This window comes from Sapajus apella, unplaced genomic scaffold, assembly GCF_009761245.1.
Source record: "Sapajus apella isolate SASKATOON/1434 unplaced genomic scaffold, GSC_monkey_1.0 scaffold18, whole genome shotgun sequence".
NCBI lineage: Eukaryota > Metazoa > Chordata > Mammalia > Primates > Cebidae > Sapajus > Sapajus apella.
This window is the reverse complement of record NW_022436958.1, coordinates 1,134,463-1,154,510: the sequence shown is the minus strand read 5'-3', so window position 1 is coordinate 1,154,510 and position 20,048 is coordinate 1,134,463. Positions and strand designations below refer to the sequence as shown.

Sequence of the window (20,048 nt, the reverse complement as noted above, 5' to 3'; positions counted from 1 at the left end):
TGGTTAGTATCACCCTAAGTGGCTTTCAGGAAGCCTTAAACAACTGCTGAGTAGAGTCAAGAGCACAAAAAGGCTTCCCTGGAGATTACCTCCTCTTAGTTACTCAACAAACTCAGATTGTCCTGACACTGCCAGACAAATAACCGTATCCTTTTGACAGCCAAAGATTACCAGTCAAAAGGAAACTCCAAACACACACGTTTACATGCACGCGCATGTATACACACACACACACACACAAACCACGGTCTGGTTGGCATCAGCCCTTCCTGCATGGGTTACCATTTCCATGATAACGGAGCACCCACACAGGTGTACCGCGGAGAAACACCAGGCAGATTGTCATTTAATCAGCGCCAAGGAGTCTGAGGGTGGGAAAATGCAAGCTTCCAGAAGACCATTCTGGCAATGAACAGAGCACCAAGGAACCCTGGTATCTTCCATAGAACATGCCACGGTCTCATAATCTTAGTCGAACTTCATCTTGGACTATACAGTATTGAATCACAATACCTCTTACGGGTAGCTCAGAGCTCAGGCATTCCAAAAAGAAAAAGTATCATTAGAGCATATACACTCCCTTCGCCAAAGAAAGTTTTTTTTTCTTTTCTTTAAAAAGAGATTGGGAGAGAGCTTAACGCCCCCTCCTCCACATCCCCTCGTCCCCTGCCAAGTTTTCCAACTTCAAATTCAAAATAAGTGGTCACCAAACAATGGGGTTCCTTTGCATATTCAGATAACTTTAATACTGAGGGACAGTGTAAGAGAGCAAAAGTGACAGGTGCAGATGGGAGATGCAGTAGAAAATACGAGTGTCCTCCTCCCTGCCCCTCACTCTCACGCCCCGTTCCCAGTTTCCCCTCCACAAACAGCAGGGTAACATGTCAGACCCCAGCTTGCCCCTCGCGCCCCGCAGGGACCGGGGAAATATAAACTGTTGCTGCAAGCTGCTGACACTCCACTGATAAATCAGAGGAAGCTGCAAAACTTTGGCTTGCTCAGCTATCCTCCACGGGCACTGAACGCCCACACGCATATTTCGCAGTAAGCGCTGCGGAAAGGGAACCCTCAACCTGTTTGCAAAGCCCGAAGAACAACTCCCGGCCCTCGGATCTTGGGCCCCGGGGCTCCCAGCGCAGGATGGGACACCCCCGGTTTCCTTCATCGGTACCTCCCAAAGCAAGCTGGAGGTGAAGGAAACAGAGCTCCCGCTGCCCCTGTCCCACGGCTGGCCCCGTTGCATGAGGTCGGTGCTCAGGTCGCCTTGTGGGTCTCTTCACATCGCGCCCGGTGTAAGCCCACGCTTCCCACAGCCCCAAGCCAGAGGCGTCCGAGAAGATCTGCTTCCAAGTTCCTGCGTCTGGCCAGGAGAAGGGGTGACGATGGCTGCTCGGCGAGGAAAGAGCAAAGTCTGTGCTGGCGACTCGCTCCCATCCTCAGCGCTGCCACCCCGCGCCCCCGTCGGCCAGCCAGGGGTCCCGGCATTCCGGGCTCCGGGCTCCGCGCGCTCCCACTCACCCGTCTTGCCAGAGCCGCCGCCGTAGCCCCTGGGAGCCACCGAGTCCCGAGCTTCCAGAGCGCAAGAAAGATGGTGGTGTGTGTCTGGAGACCACCCATTCCAGCGTCTGGCAACCCGGCGGCGACTCTGGTTCCTCAGCACTGAAGGACGAGGAGGAGGAGGAAGAGAAGGAGGAGGAGGAGGAGGAGGAGGAGGAGGAGGAGGAGGAGGAGGAGGAAGAAACGGCGCAGTCGGACGCCATCTGCTGTACACCTCTGCGCAGCCATTGGCTGTCTGGTGCGTCCGGGAGCCACAGGGCGCGAGGCCGCGGGGAGCCACCTTGCGCCTAGCCTCCCCAGGCAGCTGATCCTCGTCGCCCCCTCCTTCTCCCCGTCTCTTCCGCCTCCTCCCGCCTCTGCCGCGCACCCGCAAGACCCAGCTCGATCCCCAGGGTGAGCGGCCGAGGGTGCGCTGGCCTCGACCTCAGCTCTTCTGCTCCCCGCAACTGTTTGCCGCAACTTTGAAGCTTCGGGGTGCAGATGCGGGCTGGGTAAGGGGACTCCCCAGCTAAGCTGAGCCCAGAGTACCCAAGCCACCGAGAGCCGCGGAGAGGCTCGAGTGCTTTGCGCCTGGGGGTCCATGAAGTGATGGGGGGAAAGAGCAAGAGAGAGTGGGGGTGCCCTAGGCCCCTGTTGATAACATGCCCCCACATGCACACACGCGCGACACTCAGAGACACCGTAAAACACACACACCGAGCCATCCCGCACGGTCCGGATGGTCTGGCGTTCCTCTGCAGTCACTGGGCACGAGAGGGCTTCGGCGCTATTAGGAAAAAAAGACAAAGAAAATCCTAGCTGGGGAGTCCCCTTCTCAGAATCCGTGGGGGAGAGAGAAAGGAAAACATAGTGGTGACTCGGGGAAACGCCGGGAGCTGGGTCCATACCTGCTTGGATACCCGCATGTTACGGGGCTCCCAGCGGCTGTCAGCCCACGCCCACCAGAGCCTGGGAAAACCCCTAGCTCTGGGGCCTCTGTTTAAAGGGTTTGCAGTCCTGGGGCGCAGGGACCGGAGTTGCGGGAAGGAGCGCCTTAGGCTCCTCGGTAACTGATGCCAGAGGCAGCGAAGGAGGGGGAGAGTCCGAGTCAGCCCAGGTGAGGCAGGAGTGCAGAGAGCTGAGAACACGTGGGCAGGCGAGGAGCAGAGTCACAGCTCAGGAAGTCGTTTGCTTACTCTCTGACACTTGTTCCAAACCTTCCTGGTTTTTGACACCTTTGATCTAGGGAACTTCTTAGGCTTGTTCAGAGAGATGAAGTTGCTTCAAAAGGGGAAAGGGGCGGGGGAAGCATGAGGACTACCTATTGCCAATTACAGGATATTTTGCCTGTCATATCTCTTTAAATGTGTGAGCCCAGCGACAGCAGGAATTGTATCTTTTCTATTTTATCCTATGCCTGGCACACCATGGGTGCTTAAAAAGAAGCAAAATAATAATGATAAAATTAAAGCTTGATGTCATAGAGCAAATTAGATTCAAGGGATAAATAGAGCAGCTAGGATCTATCACAGGAGAAAAAAAGGAAATCAAAAGAATATAAGTGCCTTTGTAAAGAAAGATGTGAATATGTTGGTGAGGGGCATCAACTCAGCTTGCTGTGGGATGATGGGTTCTGAAAGTAGGAAAGCCTTACTTAATATTTTAAACAGCAATCGCTATTCTCCCTGTAAGCACTACAGTCACATTCTGGGTTATGCTTTTTTTTTTTTTTTCCTGACATCACTGTCTTAAAAATAAATCAGCTGCCATCCAGATCCCAGAATATTTTCTTAAATCCAAGACCATGATTTATTACTCTCAAGAGATAAAAGGCCAATCCTGTGAGCCAGGGGAGAGAGAAACTGGTCCATTATGTTTTATTGTAATCTCAATATATACAGATCAATAGCCAATGAGTATCATTTAAGTAACTTTAGGAACAACAGCCAAAGGAAAACATTTCTGTTTTCTTGAACTATTACACCCAGGCTTCCCAGGTTTCAGTTTTCCCAGAATCAATGCTGCATTTTCAGGCCACACCCCCAGCACACACACATCCATATGGAAGAAAGGCTTGTGTTTTCAATCTGTCTGGAAAAAAAGATATGAAGGATGACTTCTGAGTATGTCATGCATGGACATCTTAATAGTTATTTATCCCCCTCCCTCACCAGAGACAATGATATATATTTTTTTCTTTAGGCTGGCAATTTGCTTTCAACATGCATTCGATTTAATATGCCAGCCCATTCTCATTAACCCTTGGATCTACAGCAGCTACCACTTATGATACCCAAGAATACTTTGATGCCTCAGCAGCATGAATACTAAAATTGGAAGACACAATTTTCTCCTCTGAGGCATTGTTTAGGTTTGGTCTCCTGGTTTTTGAATCTAGGATATGAGATAATATTTATATGGCAATTCTGTTTGGATTCTTAAAATAAAAAAGGAGAATGAAATCTAAATTATTTTTGAAATATAAAGAACCATGAATGTTAAACATTGTAACATTTGACTCCTTTAAAGAGAACAATCACTTTTCATTAAAGCACTGCCGACAACATATATTTCAGTATAGTCAAAGAGTTATAAGCTGTCTGAACTTTATCTAACTGTGTGATTACATACAAATTTGGTAGAAGAAAAATGCAGGCACAAGACTCATTCTAACTTTCTCCATTTCTAGCTCAAATTCCCAATTTGTTTTAAATGTATATTTTACTGATAATATGAGTTTCTTGCCAACATAGTCAGCTTTGGTTCTTAAAACCACTGCCCTCAAAATCTAGATTAGGTTAGAAATGTTAAAAAGATACCCTAGGTAGGGAAAGAGATATCAGTAATGAAGACTAAGAGCAGGGACAGATATTTTTAAAAATAAGTGAACAAAGAAAGGATTTGGAAGAAGGTAGGCTTGATAAAAAAAAAGGTGTCATCATTATATGTAAGAAATAGTTGAATGTGCCAGGGTTGGAAAATAAGCTGGAGATCAGAAATTCCCATAACCCTGCACAGAGGGATGCCAAAGGCCCCAATCACCACCAGGCTTCAGATGAGAATAAACAAAACAAAAGTACAATGGCAGAAGAGAGGGGATGGGAGGAGAAAGTCTATTGGGATTAGATCCCCATTGGGAGCCAAAGAGGAACCCCTGAGAAAAGTAACCCTACACTAGCCAACTATGGATGGAGTATAAATTTACATTTTTGTTGTTCTCCTGTGTGTTTGCCACTGCTTTTTCTGAACACGATGTTCTCCATATAGTCTAACAAGCTTTGATGGGAAAGTGCTATGGAAATGAAATAAACAAGCAGTGGCATTAACCAAGGAAGAGCTAAAGGAGGCACACAGATTTAAAAAAAAAAAAAAAAAAAAAAAAAAAAAAGCCCAATCTGAAACACAAGTTGGAAATGCAAACATGAGACAGTATCTTGGACTTGCCTCCCAGGGAGTTGCTGCCCAGGTCTACAATAGCCCATCCACTGAAGCAGTGAATTGAGTCAAATATTCAGTCACTGGGGGACAAAACAGGAGGAAAGGGGGAAAAGAAAAAGAACCATGATTTTCTCATTTACACAATTCTTTCAGGCCAATTCCAGGTTGGATGAGATTCTGTGGCAAACCTGAACATTTTTTCTGCCAAAAAAGAACATTTAATCCTGGCATATAAATGTAAGTTTTGAGCTTCGTCCAGTAATTTGATTTTGATGTGTCAACATCTTAAAATACAATGTAAAGATAATGTCTTGAAAAGTAATGTTGTGGAACTCTGCTGGCTTCTGGCCCAGTTCAGTTCCTCTGAGGCGCCAATGCTTTCCCAGCAGATGCTCAACACTCAGAAACTAAGTCCTGAAACATCAGCCTCAGTCATTCACTCAGCAACATATTTAATTAGTGTCTCCTATGTGCCTGGCATTGCACTAGGTATTGGTTATTCAGTGCTACAGAGTTCCTGCCCTCATGGCATTTATAGTCTAATGCAGTGACAATAAACAGGTATGCAAATGATTATAAACATGTAATATGAAAGAAAAGGAAAAGAATCCTGCAATAAAAAAGGAATGCAGTAGAGCGGGGGTAGAAAGGAAGGTCAGAACCAGGCAAGATCTTTCAGAGGAAATATTTAAGCTTAGACCCAATCATGAATGAGAGGTAACATTCATGAAGATGTTTCATGATATTAAGCATTAGGCTGAATCCTTTATATATATATATCATTTAATCCTCATAACTACCCCAACATGTGGACACTATTTTCAACTCCATTTTACAATAGAGGCATAGGGAGTTTAAGCAACACATTCAAAGTCACACAGCTGATAAGTAGAAAAGCTAGAATTTGGCTAGGCATTCTGGCACTAATGTGTGCATTTTTAATCACCGAGATACATTGCATTTCATATAAGTAGGCATCGGCCAAGAAAGGGGAAGAAGAAGGATACATAGCCAAAGAGCCTGTGGCTGGAAGAGGCTGGCACACAAAAAACTCATTGGAGGCCAAGGTAGTAGGACAGGAGTGAGCCTGGAAAAACTGCAATGAGTTGGGATAGGAAAGGCAGACAGGGGCAAAGGGGCAGGTGCTTGTGGCCAGTGGATAATTTTATCTCTTTGAGCAATATGATCTAATTTAGACTTTAAAAAGAACACCTTGGTGCTGTGCAGAAACCAAGAAAATGGCAAGCATGTAACAGGGGTGCCCATGATCCAGGCAAGAGATGGCAGTGGTTAACGGAAAGAGAGAACTGGATGGTTTGATGAATATTTGGAAAGATCTTGGCTCTGTCTTCTTGTCATATAGCAGTATTACGGAGAGGCTGGACAGTAATCAGCCCCATTCAGTCAGTTCTGGGACCCTTGCTTATGATCCCTGTCCTAGAAGCCCCTACCACCCACTCCAATGCCCAGAATTATCTGGGTTCTTTGTTTCGGTGCTCATCTTCCAATACCATTTACTGACCAAGAGGTCCATAGTACAATGATCCCTTCTTCCCCACTGCTTTCTAATATTACCAAACCAAAGCAAAGAAAGGAGAGGCAGTCATTCAAACCACACTAAACAAGCTGGCAACCTCCATATATCTAAGACGCAACACTGACTAATGTGGAAATAATAAAAGCCCTGGAATGACAACTTGGATCACATTCATAATGACTTGGTTTGTAAAGACCAGGTGTTATGTAGATTGGAGCTTGTTATTATCCGAAGATTTGGCAACCTTAATCCTCTTCTGCTGGGCACAAAGCCACATGATGCTCATAAGCCTAACTTTGAGGAGATGGGCAAGAGGGCCTGTGTCTTCTATTTCTCTGTCTTCTAAGGACACCAGCCTATCTGATGGACAGTAGGTCCCTTTATAGGATAGGAAGAATAGATAATATTGTGAAATGACTGTTGTCAACAGATTGCAAGCTGCAGTGTTCATGAGTGAGGCATAGAGAGTGGAACAGATAAAAAAGCATTATTTTTTCATGTCATAGTTATTTCAACTATAGCACCCAAATATCTATAGGATAAAGCCCCAATATGTCTGATGTTTAAAAGAAAGCATATAAAAGAAATCCCCTAACTAAAACTTTCTAGTATATTCTTCTTAGATTCTGAATTATGCCATTTTCCTTGCTGCTATTGACTCTCCACCTTTCTCTATATTACGCATTATCTTCCTGAAATACTCTGTCATATCACTTTGATTCCCAGGAAACTACTCTTATCTGCATCTTGTCACTTTATGTGAGTCCCTTCAAAACTATCAGCTCCAAAGAAAAGCTTTCCCTTACCTTCCCCTATAGAAAATATCTTCCTCCATCTCTCTGTATCTCTTATCTAGTCTTCGTTTCCTTCACAGCCTGTATCACAAGCTAAAGTTTTGTTAGATGGTTTTTCAATGATTATTATCCATCCTCATTAAGAGGTCAGGGACTACATACCCACACACACACACACACACACACACACCAGTACTTACAACAGTGACTGGCATATGGTAGGGCCTCACTAAATATTGAATGAATGGCATAAGTTGGCACCTCACTGACTTTTGGGATCCTTCCTAATCTGGCCCCATCTTACCTTCCCATACATTCTGATTCAGGTCCCCTCCACCTTTCCCTCCTCAGCCTTGAAAATCTTACTTTTCCTCAAAGTCCCACCTCTTCTGTGAAATTTTTCTGGATCTTATTTCATTCCATATTTATCTTTGTCCTCCCTTTATCATACTCCTGTAATGCTCATTGTCTCTGCCAGTCAGTTTTTCAATTAACTGTGTACAATTTCCTACTGTTCTCTAATAGTTTCATAGTCATTAGCTGGTCCTTTGAACTAAATTGCTAGTTTCTTGAGGATAAAGGCTAAGATAGATATTTTCTTTTTTTTTTTTTCCAATGGCACAATTTTTGGTACACAGCAGGCACTCTGTTAAGTACTTGTTGATGGACTATGATACATGAGGAATCTGAACAAGAGGGTTAGACTTTTCTTAGTCATGTGATTTTAATAGAAATATTATCACCTTATGTTTTTAACAAACAGAATCCTTATCACCTTACATCTGTGGGAGGTACTCTTGCCAAGTGCCATGGAAGACTGTTTATTCATTGAACAAACACGGACTGAGAATCCACTTTGTGGCAGACACCACTATAAGCACTAGAGAGTGTCTTGCAGGAGATATTATCTGAGGAAACAGACACTTAAATTGCCATATACCAAGGCCTGGAGGCATCCAGTAGATGCAGTGGAAACCCCAAGGAGGAGCATCTAACCTAGTCTGGGAGATGCCAGAAAAGCTTGACAGGTTGAATACATCTGCCTCTCCCCAAATTGTGAGCCAGGTTAAAAAAAAAATCCTCAGTTTTTGTGACCTGCTGGCTTGAAATAGTGTATTTATCAATGTGATATTTTTAGTGTGTTGTACTCCAGTCATTACTTAATTCTACAAAATCACAGCACAGGTTTTCTCTCACACCCATGTGTCTAGGGAAAACTCAGTTGCCATTGCAGTGTCTATGCATGCTGCAAAACATCCCTTCTGTGCCAATACTCAGCACTTCAACACCAAGAAAGTTAGGAGAAGAAGAGGCATAAGAGCAGGATTCTTGGTGTTGAAGTGCTGAGTATTGGCACAGAAGAGGCATAAGAACAGCCTCTATGCCTCACTCATGAACACTGTAGCTTGCAAACTTTCTAGTTAAGAGAAGAAGGCTTCACACTACACTTGCTTTCCTCTTCTGTTCAACTCCTGCATGCTGGAGAGTATTAGAGTCCCAGACTGGTCTCCCCTTTACTGTCTGTCTAGACTTTCTCCTTAAATGAATATGTCTATTCCCATAATTTTAGAAAGTATCATTTTACTAGTAATGCCTTAATCCATTTCTCTGGCTGTAGTAGTGAGTACAGGCTAAGTTGTACTACAGAAATAAATAAATAAACAAACAAACAAAAAAACAAACATTAGTCCCCACTGGCTAATGAACCTCTCTGGTTTCACACAGAAGATTTATGTGTCTCTCATCCTGTATGACTAATGCAGGTAATGAGAGGAAATGGTGACTCTGCTTCACACAGCCCACTCAGGGACCCAGGTTGAAAAGGGCTTGCCATCTGGAACATTGCTGTTCTGTGTGCCAGCAGCAGCAGGGATCACTGCAAAATTTAAATTCCCTCTTCTATGTTTCAGCCCAAGGTGATATAGCCCATTGGCCAGAACCAGTCATGTGACCCTACCAAAATGCAGGGTGGGTCAAAAATGCAGGAAAGCACAGAAATGTGCAGTGAGCAGTACCTGTCTGTTCCACACCAGCACTGAGCATTCCTTCACGCTCCAATTCTGTATCCAAGTGCCTCCTTGACATCTTTTTTGACATCACACATGTACTTCAAATTGAACATTGATTCTGTTCACCTGCAAACTCCAGGAATTATCCTTTATGCTTTCTGTCATTCCACCTCCATGGAAATAACCAGCTCTGTTAGATCTACCCCCAAAATAAATCCTACATGCATCCACTTGTTCTCATTTCTACTCCCATCACTCTGGCCAAAGCCACCATGATCACCCCTAGTGGGTAACAGCAGTAGTTTCCTAATGGACTCCTGTTACTACACGCCTGTCTTCATACAATCCAGTTTCCACATAGCAGCCACAGTGATCTTTTCAAAGGGTATACTGGATAAAATCATTTTCCTTTTTTTTCATCATCACCAGTCATTCGAGAAATGCAAATCAAAACTACATTGAGATACCATCTCATGCCAGTTAGAATGGCGATCATTAAAAAATCTAGAGACAACAGATGCTGCAGAGGATGTGGAGAAATAGGAACACTTTTACACTGTTGGTGGGAGTGTAAATTAGTTCAACCATTGTGGAAGACAGTGTGGCAATTCCTCAAGGGCCTAGAAATAGAAATTACATTTGACCCACAATCCTATTACTGGGTATATATCCAAAGAATTATAAATCGTTCTACTATAAAGACACATGTAAACCAATGATCACTGCAGTACTGTTTACAATAGAAAAGATTTGGAACCAACCCAAATGCCCATCGATGATAGACTGGACAGGGAAAATGTGGCACATATGCACCATGGAATACTATGCAGCCATAAAAAACGATGAGTTTGTGTCCTTTGTAGGGACATGGATGAACCTGGAAACCATCATTCTCAGCAAGCTGACACAAGAACAGAAAATTAAACACCACATGTTCTCACTCATAGGCAGGTGTTGAATAATGAGAACACATGGACACAGGGAGGGGAGCATCACACACTGGGGTCTGTCAGGGGGAAATAGGGGAGGGATAGCGGAGGGGGTGGGGAGTTGGGGAGGAATAACATGGGGGAAAATGCCAGATATAGGTGATGGGGAGGAAGGCAGCAAACCATATTGCCATGTATGTACCTATGCAACAATCCTGCATGTTCTTTACATGTACCCCAAAACCTAAAACACAGTAAAATATATTTTAGAAAAATCATTTTTCTGCTTAAAACCCTCCAACGGTTTCCCAGTTCACTTAGAATAAATTCTAAATTCTTTACTCAATCTGACCCCTAGTTTTCTCTGAGAACGCATCTTCTACTTCTCTACTTTGTCACTGTTGCCTGTAGTCTTGTATGCCAATTTCAGTCCTGCCTCAGGGACTTTGAACCATCTCTGTGCTATGCCTAGAACACTTACCCCCAGACCTGGATGTATCTCCTCTCTCTTATCATTCAGACCTCAGTAGACCTCAGTGCTGATGTCAGTATCTTAAAGAGGTCTTTCCAAAAACCTAAATAAAGTAGCCACTATCATTCTCAATCACATCCCCCTACTTGGTTCTTTGTATAGCACTTACCATTATATAACGTTTTGCTGTTGTATATTTGTTTTTTCTATGGGAATGTAAGCTCAATTAGAGCTGAACTTTGTCAGTCTGTTCACTCTTGTACCCGCCAGTGCCTAAAGAAACAGTGCCAGGCACAGAGTAGGTCCTTAAAAAACATGGACTGAAGAAATGCATTTGCTGGTTTTCTTACGAATTCTGGTGCCCTTGTTCATTCTCACCTTTAAGTGTGAGCTTTGGCTTCCTTTCATATATCTTTCAATGCAAAAGACTCTTGCTGAAATCTATATTTGCAACTAATGGAGACAAATCTAAGGAAATGAAACAGGGAAGTGATCACCCTGGTGTTGGTGATTTGCAGTCTCCTCCTTGCCAATCAGAAGGACGAAGTTAACTAAGAAGGCAGCAACTTGTCACATCTAAGGGTTCTTTTGACCCTGGTGATTAAGATGATGTGCCTGATGTGGTGAACTTTTATATTATGTTGCCAGAGAACTGTGAAAACAGCCCTTTTGTCACACTGAGTTCTCAATTTTGGTGGTGGCTGTCACTGTTCCAGAAGGAGTGACTCACCCAAGGTGGAGGGGAAGCAGTGACAGGATGGGAGACAGGACTAACCTAAGGGATCATCTCCAAGTCCACTGAAATACAGAGAAAGTGCAGGTACCATGATATACAGTCACATCTTGATACCACAACATTATGTCACCTGTATGCACAATATGCACCATTGGCCCAATTTCTAGAGTTCTCAAGGAAGGAAAAACTTCCATTCCCTTAGCAGTTTTCTCTGCCGAGACCGAGGATGCTCAGAGCACAAAAGGCAGTTTACCTCCTAGTGTGTGGTTCTGCCTCGCTTCTCAAAACTCTCAGGACAGGTAGTTGGAGACATGTAAAGGAAGGCTTTCATGGTGCAATGTACTTTATCCAGCACTGCTCTCCCGGCAAATATTCTCACACCTTGCTTCTCAACTTACTCCTGATGCTCTCTATCATTGACTCTTTCATTTGGCTTCCTATTTATGGACTTCTTTTATCTTTCTTACCAGGAGTGGCACTCAGCATGCTTCCCCTACTTGGACAATTGTCTTTCCATGTCAGCTGTGATTTGGTCCATCTCTCAGGGGATATTGCTGTCAGCTCTTTGAGGACAACACCATACCCAATCTAGTCTGATCTCTGTGGTCCCTTTTTGTCAAAGCAGGTTTTCTTGCTAAATTCACCCACTTTAAGTTGTAGCTTAGAGCTACTGCTTCCTCAACAAGTTAGTTATTCACCTTGATTAAAAGTCTGTACATTTCCTAAAGAACATGTTCTATTATTTTGTAACCTTTGGAGTCAATCAGGAAAAGGAGGGGCTTTTCTATATTTCCAGTTTAAATTTCCCAGGACTTAATTTAATTAGAGCTCATACTAAAATGGAGATTTTGACATCATGAAAAAATATTCTTTTGATTTCATTCATGTAAAGAAGACTTTTTCAATCTTTGAGGAATCTTATTGCAATGGTATTTGATCTATTCCTGATTATACAATTATTAGCCTTTTGGTGATCTAACCAATGACATTTAAATGGCATTTATGTGCAAAACTTGAATTGTGGAATCACAAAACTTTTGTGCTGAAAGGAACTTCAAAAATATAGTCCAATTCCTGTGTTTAAAAGATAAGGAAAGTTCAGCACCAGCTAGCTGAGGTGTCTTGTACAAGGTCACACAGACTGTCAAGAAATGAAGAAAAGAAAACATGTGAGAGGGCCTTCGTACCATTCCACCTGTAGCTGAAGAAACATGTTTAAAAAGATAAAAAAGGAAGATAAATGATTTCAGGCTCTTATTCTTATTTTTTTAAAAACCAAAAAACAAAAACCTGATGCCTTTTCAATGTATTTTATCATACTTCAAGGATAGGTATGTTGTTAATGCAGAAAAATCATTCAGAACATAAGAATGTTGGCAAGCCATAATTTTGAAAAGAAGGGTTAATTCCCGGATGACTGGGGTGAATGGGGCAATAGGAGGAGAGGAAACAAGATCTTAAGAATACCAGCCTAAATCATACACCCTGGAACCAGTTTCTACTGACTCAAGTCTGTTGGGAGCCTTTTGTAAGACAAAACTGGAAATGTTCAGCTGCACACAGATTGCTTTATTTTAGCAGACAATCTCAAAAAAAATATATGTTCTCTTGTGATTTGAGGCTTGATTATCTAATTTTCTCTTTGTAGCTTTCCTTCACCAGCAACTACCTGCTCAATGGCCAGAACAGACATGACCACTCTGTGCTCTGTGAATGGTCTTTGGCCCTCCAGTCTTCTCACTCTGCATGCTCCTTGGGTGTGTCCATCCACTCCCATGCCTCCAATGTGAAGGACCCAAACTGGCGGCTCATTTCTACTGGCACAAAGTGTATCTCTCTGTTGATGTGGCACAGGCACTTCAAACTCAGCAAGACGGTGACTAAATTCATGACGTATTCTCCAACGCTAAATCAGTCTCTATAACGTATCAAGGTTAACAGTGTCACCAGGCACTCACTCAGTTGTCTAAGCTGAAGTCTCAGAAGCATTGCTGACTCTCCCGTCTACCTCACTCACCACACTTGGCTGATCAATAGTCCCTCCTGCCTATCTCTTAGGTTCCTCTGGAATATGTTTCCTATACAGTATCCCCTCATCAACAGCCCAAAGTCCAGATTCCATCACCTCTTGCCAAGACTATTACAACAATCTTCTAAGGTAATAATTTTGTCTTATTTTCCCTACCTTCTCCAAATCCAATATACTGTTGCTTAAAAGCCCATCCGTAGCTTACTACTGTCTAAAGAATAAATTCAAAATTCTTTTTTTAAACTATTTTTTATTATTATAAGAAATACCTACAAGAGTTTTAAGAAATGGTGAATATGAAACAAATCCAAACCACGGTGACTTATTAAACCCATTTTCTATATACAAATACTAAAATTCCAAAAGTGGAATATCATCTGATGTGAGACACAACATAGCTCGGTCTATATGCACACAGCACACAGGACTCTCCTGCGTTCATCTGTGACCTGCTCATTTACACGCCATGATAGCCTGGTCCATATGCACATGGCACGCGGGGCTCTCCTGCACTCATCTGTTACCTGCTCATTTACATGTCACTGATACAAAAATCTGCAAGGGAATTTCTGCTCTTCCTGATTCATTGTCACATATGTTTAAGGAACTTTAGGGATATGAAGAAAATGCATTAAAGTAGGCATCTGCTAAAGGCTCTCCATGTTTTGCTCTGACCAATTCAAAATTCTTTAACATGGAAAATAGACGACTTTAAATGTACTTACTTTAAATTTAGATACAGTGAGCCTAAATATGCCATCCTGTAACTTTTACCCATTAGTGATGGATCTGCTGTGAAGATCTGAATGGAATAACAATCAACCTAAGCCTTCGTTCACAAAGAGGAGTGTGTATTGCGATCAAGAGAAAGGGCTCCAAAAGCAGACAAAGCTTGTTTAGGTCCTGACTCCACCATGAACTACCATCCTGAACCTGGAACAAGGTTCTCAACCTCTGGGACTCTTATTTTCTTATCTGTAGAATGGGGGTGAAAATAGTACATAAAGCTTCAGGCTGCAGTAGGAATTACGTGAGATGGTGTACAACGAACCTAACACCAAAAGTGCCAACAAACGGTAGATATTATTTTTATTAATATTATTGTTAACATGACAGTTATTTAGAATATTTTAGAATAGTTATGATAGGTCCCTGTTATTCTCTTCTTCAACCTTTGTTTCTTTTCTTTTTTTTTCTGAGACAAGGTCTGGCTCTGTTGCCCAGGCTAGAGTCTGGAGTGTAGTGATGCAGTCTTGGCTCACTGCAATCTCTGCCCCCAGGGCTCAAGTGATCCCCCCACCTCAGCCTCCCAAGTAACTGGGACCACAGGCATGTACCACCACAGCTGGCCAATTTTTGTATTTTTTCCTAGAGATGAGGTTTCGACATTATGCTTAGGCTGGTCTTGAACTTTTGAGCTCAAGTAATTCACCTGCCTCAGCTTCTCAATGTGCTGGGATTACATAGCTTGAGCCACAGTGCCCAGCCCAGTCCTACCTCTTACAATCAAAATTACGTTGATTTGAGAATGGCTCTCCATCCTGGTTACCTCCTCTGGACCCTTAAGAAACTAATTATGACTTTACCACGAGACTTGAAGATTAAAAAATGTACTCATCTTTAAGAAACTAATTACGACTTTACCACAGACTTGAAGATTAAAAAAATGTACTCATCCTTCCTAGCAGTTTAATGGTGATTAGTAAATACAAGGTCCTTTTTTTCCCAAAGGTCTTTTCTCTTTTAGTCATTACAACTCTAAAGGAGTCAACTCCTTTTACTTTAGTGTATCCTTTCACTTCCTAATTGGGGCTTTCAAGGAAATTTTATAGTAATTGCCTCAGACCACGAATTAGTCTCTCCTTTCTAAAAATGCACCTTCCACATTTTGGTTTGAGATTATTGGCAGGAAGTGAGGAAATGATTTATACCTCCTTTCTGTGGCTTCCTAGAGGAGTGCTGTCAGCTGACATTTTTTACCAGCTCTGAATTTACAATGATTATAAGTTAAAAAAAAAAAAAAAAGTAGTTACTAGAACAGCAGATTGGTCTTCCCTTGCTATGACAATGAAAACAGAGAGCAAACACAGTATTCTATTAAACAAAAATAAGTGCTCAAATAAGTCAAGATAGTATTGTTGGAGATGTCTCCAAAATGTCAATAGATAATGAGATTGGGCAATGTGCCAATTATATCCAAGAAGAACATATTTATTTGTTTCTTATGTGAATTGCATAATTCTTCAACCTGAAGTACCAGGAAATTTCCATTTAACACATTTAGAATGTTGTTAGTGTCATTGAGAGTGTGAATATTGAAAACATTTTTAAATAAAATTACTGCATAAACTTTGATGGAGCTGGCATCCTGGGTAAAAAGCTCTGAAGTCTAGATCTTTAGACCTAATGTCTGCTCTATCACTTACTAGCCCTGTGACCTTAAACAAGATACTAAATCTATCCAGACTCCCATTTACTCAGCTACAAAATGAGTGGGGTGGTAAATAGGAACATATTGTTTTAGAATGAGGATCAAGTGAACCACAATGCACAAAATATACCTAACATTGTGCCCAGCACACAGTAAGCACTCAACAACTCTTAGCTGCACATGAATATGGTTAGACAACAAGTAAGACTGCTGTGAATCTCACTTCATTTTTGCTTGGACATCCGTCGAAAAATTCAATCTTTCTCATTTTATTTATTCATCCCTTGTTTTTGATTTACATAAAACCAAATACCAGTGGGCTTTTTCCACTGAAATGACCAGCTGTTCGATCACCATGTAAAAATGCTCTAAGCATAACTACTGTAATAACACATTACTTTCTTGTTCTATAAGCTAAGCTGTCTCGCAGAGACCTGTAAACTCTAAAGAGCCCGTATTCCTAAAGTGCCATACAAGGTCAGTGGCAGCATATGATTATGGAAAAAAAATACAAATATCATAATGATAGGGTTCTTCAAAGTGAACACTTTGCCATCCTAGCAAAAGTGTTGACAACAAAAGGAAAGAGTCTTCCTAAAACTTTCACTAAACAGACAGGTGGCATTAATTAGGATCATTGAACAAAGGATAATTGAATATAGGATCATGATTAACTAAATCAAGTCCTATCCCTATGAACCTGGAAAATATGATTCTATTTATTGCAACCAGAATGGACATCGGCAGTGTGCTTTAAGAGAAGGGCCAAGTGGCAAGTTAACACTCAGCAGGGGTTATTCAGTTCTGTCTGGGGAAGGGAGTATCTGAGCCTGCCCGGTTCTGGGTTACTGGAAGAGCTAATCACTAAAAAGGCAGGCATGAGCTGGCCCGGAGAGATCCGGTGACTTGTCACAGACTTATGTAGAGGTCACTGATTTGATAGAGGCATATCTAAGACTAAAGTCCAGCCAACTTGAAGGCATGGTTCTATTAGCACTGACATATTTCCTCCAGAGGACTCTGTGTACCAGACCAATCTACAGGCCAGACCCCCAAAGTTTGAAACTCCACATCTACCAGGTTAGTTTCACTAGTCTGAATCGCCCTGGGCCTTTACTGGGTGACTTCAGTCTCAATGTAGCAGGAATACATGGTATATTTTTACACCTACTTCTTCCATTGAAAAGGCAAAAATTAAGTACATAACAAAATATTAAACCCTGACACATCATAGAAATTACCAATGTCCAATCTTAGAAGAAGGTTTGGGGACTGCAGGACTATTATCCAAGTCTCAGAACTTAGATTTGATGAAGATTAGATGAGTTCTTGTTTTGTTAGGAATTGCATATATAGGCATATTTTATCTTCCTCCCCCATTCCCCCTACTGTTGTATGAGGTTCAAGTGGAATTAATTAGGTATTGGATACTGGATAGTAATTAACTAAGTCAAATCAATACAAAATGCCAAAATGTATTTTTAATGAGCTGTTTTTTGTTCCTAATCTGGATAAGTAAATAAACTACATTGTATTAATCCAAGAATATGTAAAATTTATTCTCTTTTGATTGATCAAAGTATGTTTGCAGATAGTAAGTTAGTATCCTTTAATGAAAAGGCTAGTACCAAGTGAAGTGTTGATAATATTTGCTAACATTGATTTCCAGGTGCTCATATGCATATAGTTGTTAGCACTTCATGGTCATTTATTCATTTAATCCTCCCAGCAACCCTATGAATATCCAATGTAGATATTATTAGTCCCATTTTATGTAGAAGGAAATTGAAGCACAGAAAAGTAAATTGCTCAAGACTACACATCTAGTAAGTTGGTGAGCTACAATCTGAATCCAGGCATTTCAATCCCAAGCCCTTAGTAATAACCTCTATGCCAGTGGTTTTCAACCAGGAGTGGTTTATCTCCCAAAGGATATTTGGTAATGTTTGAACACAGTTTTGATTGTCTCAACTGGAAGAGGAAAATACTACTGGCACCTAAAGGGTAGAAGCCAGGATATTGCTGAATACACCATAACACACAGAACAGCCCCATAAATCAAAGAATTCCAGTGCAGAGGTTCAAAACCTGTGCTCTATATTGTACTGCCTCTGGGATTAGTTATACCCTTGCTACAAAAATTGTGGTATGCAGACCAGCAGCATTGCATCACCTAGGAGCTTCTCAGAAAGGCCCACTCAAAAACCTACTGAATTAGAATTTGCATTTTGATAAGATCCCTAGATGATTTGTCTGCACATTAAAGTTGGAAAGGCAGTGAGTTAGACTATTAATTATACCACCTTGTGATAGATCTCCAATAAGACTCTATACATCAATCTAGTCCCCATCCACAGGCACAGAGAGGGAATGTCAGGAAGATGTTTTTATGGGGTATGAATTTGGAAGGGAAGGGAAAGGATTCATCCATGTTGTAAAAATAGGGACCGGAGTTTTCTTCAGTGGCTGGTCACCTGAAGTAGCAGGTACAGTCAGAAGGCAATCATTATCTGGGTCTAAGAAATAGAGACAAAAACAACACTGAAATTCTAACTCTGTCCTCAGGACTAAGAGTGGAAAGCATGGGCAGAAGGCCAGAGGCCAGTTAAGTACAGACATGGAATAGAGAGGAAAGGAACTAACACAACTGGGCTGTGAGAACAGAGCTGCCGGTGGTGAGAGAGTGTAATTGTTGCAAACACAGAAATCAGCCAGAGCAGTAAAGCCCCTTGGATTTGAGTGCCAGGTATGCTCAGCCGCCATTAGCCTGGTTTAAAGGCACAAGTATAGAGAAGGTCCGCCCTATGAGATGTGCATGTATTTCCCCGAAATGAAACTTCTAGGATACCATTTTAATAGTCAATAAGGCAGAAGAAGCACCATCAAAATTACAAAACTCCAGCAATAACTTTTAAGGAAAAGATGCCCATCCTTTAAGATATACACATTCAGCAGCTTATGGAGAAGAGATAAAAAAACAGTTCCTACTCCCAAGTGGCCCTGGGAGTTGTCCACAAAGTTCTTTAGAGCCAACCCTCTGATGCATAAGCCATTACACAATTTTGCATTTGCAGATTTAAGACAATACTTTCATCAAAACATGCCTCCTCCCCGACAGGCTTTCAAAGCAATAAGCAAAATAGCAATCTTTTGTGAGCTTTACAAAATGTTAACTGGGAAACCCTACTGTTTTTAATTGTGCTTGAATAAACGCAGACCAGGATCTTCTAGCACAAATAAAGTGGCTTATCTCTCTTCTTTGTCTCCAAATCAGCTTTGCACTGATAGATGGCCATTCCCAAAGGCAAAGGTGAGATGCAGCAAGATTGAGGCAAATCCTAGAGCCCAACCACTGCGAAAACCATTTCACAGTAAACTAATAATTTAAGAATACTATTGTTATGGCCATCCAGATAATTTTCCTTTCAATCATTCTCTATTTTTGAATCACTACCCTAACTGACACATTAAAATCATAGGATTTGGGAGCTGAATTGGATCTTAGAGTCCTCCAACATCGGGAGAGGGGTACAAGAGAATCAGCCAAGGAGACTTTTAAAAGTACGTATTGCTTGGGCCCCATCCTGAGCCCATTCCACTCTAGGAATCTTAATTCAGCAGGTATTTAGTGGGTCCAAGGAATCTGTGCTTTTTAAAAACCCCTTGGATTATTCTGATGCTTGACAGGTTTGGGAAACATTGTCAGGTTCAACTCTCATTTATAGATGAGGAACCTGAGAACCAGATAGGTAATTCAAAGGATTGCCAAAGCTAGCATCCTGACCTCTATGCTTAATTTACTTTGATTACCTAATGCTGTCATTTTTTCATTGATCAACAATATTATATAATGTGTAATAGTAGAATATAGTATTCCAGAGTACCAGCCACCAAATGCAGAATAATCCAAAATTCAGAGCTAGTATCTCTTCTATTTTCTCCACTCCCCATTGCTATTCATTCTATTCCATGTAAAAATACAGTAGTCTCCCTGATGTTCCTAACCACCAGCCTCTTGGCCTTCACGGCGAGGGGATAAGAAAGCTTCTCAAGCAACACTTTGCAAAGTTGCTATGTAATCAATGACATTACACAATTATCTTTTTTTCCTTTTAATCTTGTATAGTCTTGTTGTTC

At 41.8% G+C, this 20,048-nt stretch overlaps 1 protein-coding gene across 2 annotated transcripts in view; it reads right to left on the bottom strand.

Annotated features, from left to right (window-relative positions):
* The window catches only part of THSD7B (thrombospondin type 1 domain containing 7B), an 835,144-nt gene extending 833,441 nt beyond the window's left edge, over nt 1–1,703 (bottom strand). For both annotated transcript variants that reach the window (XM_032286329.1, XM_032286330.1), the window contains exon 1: nt 1,519–1,703. The gene's annotated coding sequence lies outside the window, so the exon portion shown is untranslated. The remainder of the gene's footprint in view (nt 1–1,518) is intronic.
* Nucleotides 1,704–20,048: the final 18,345 nt, after the last annotated feature.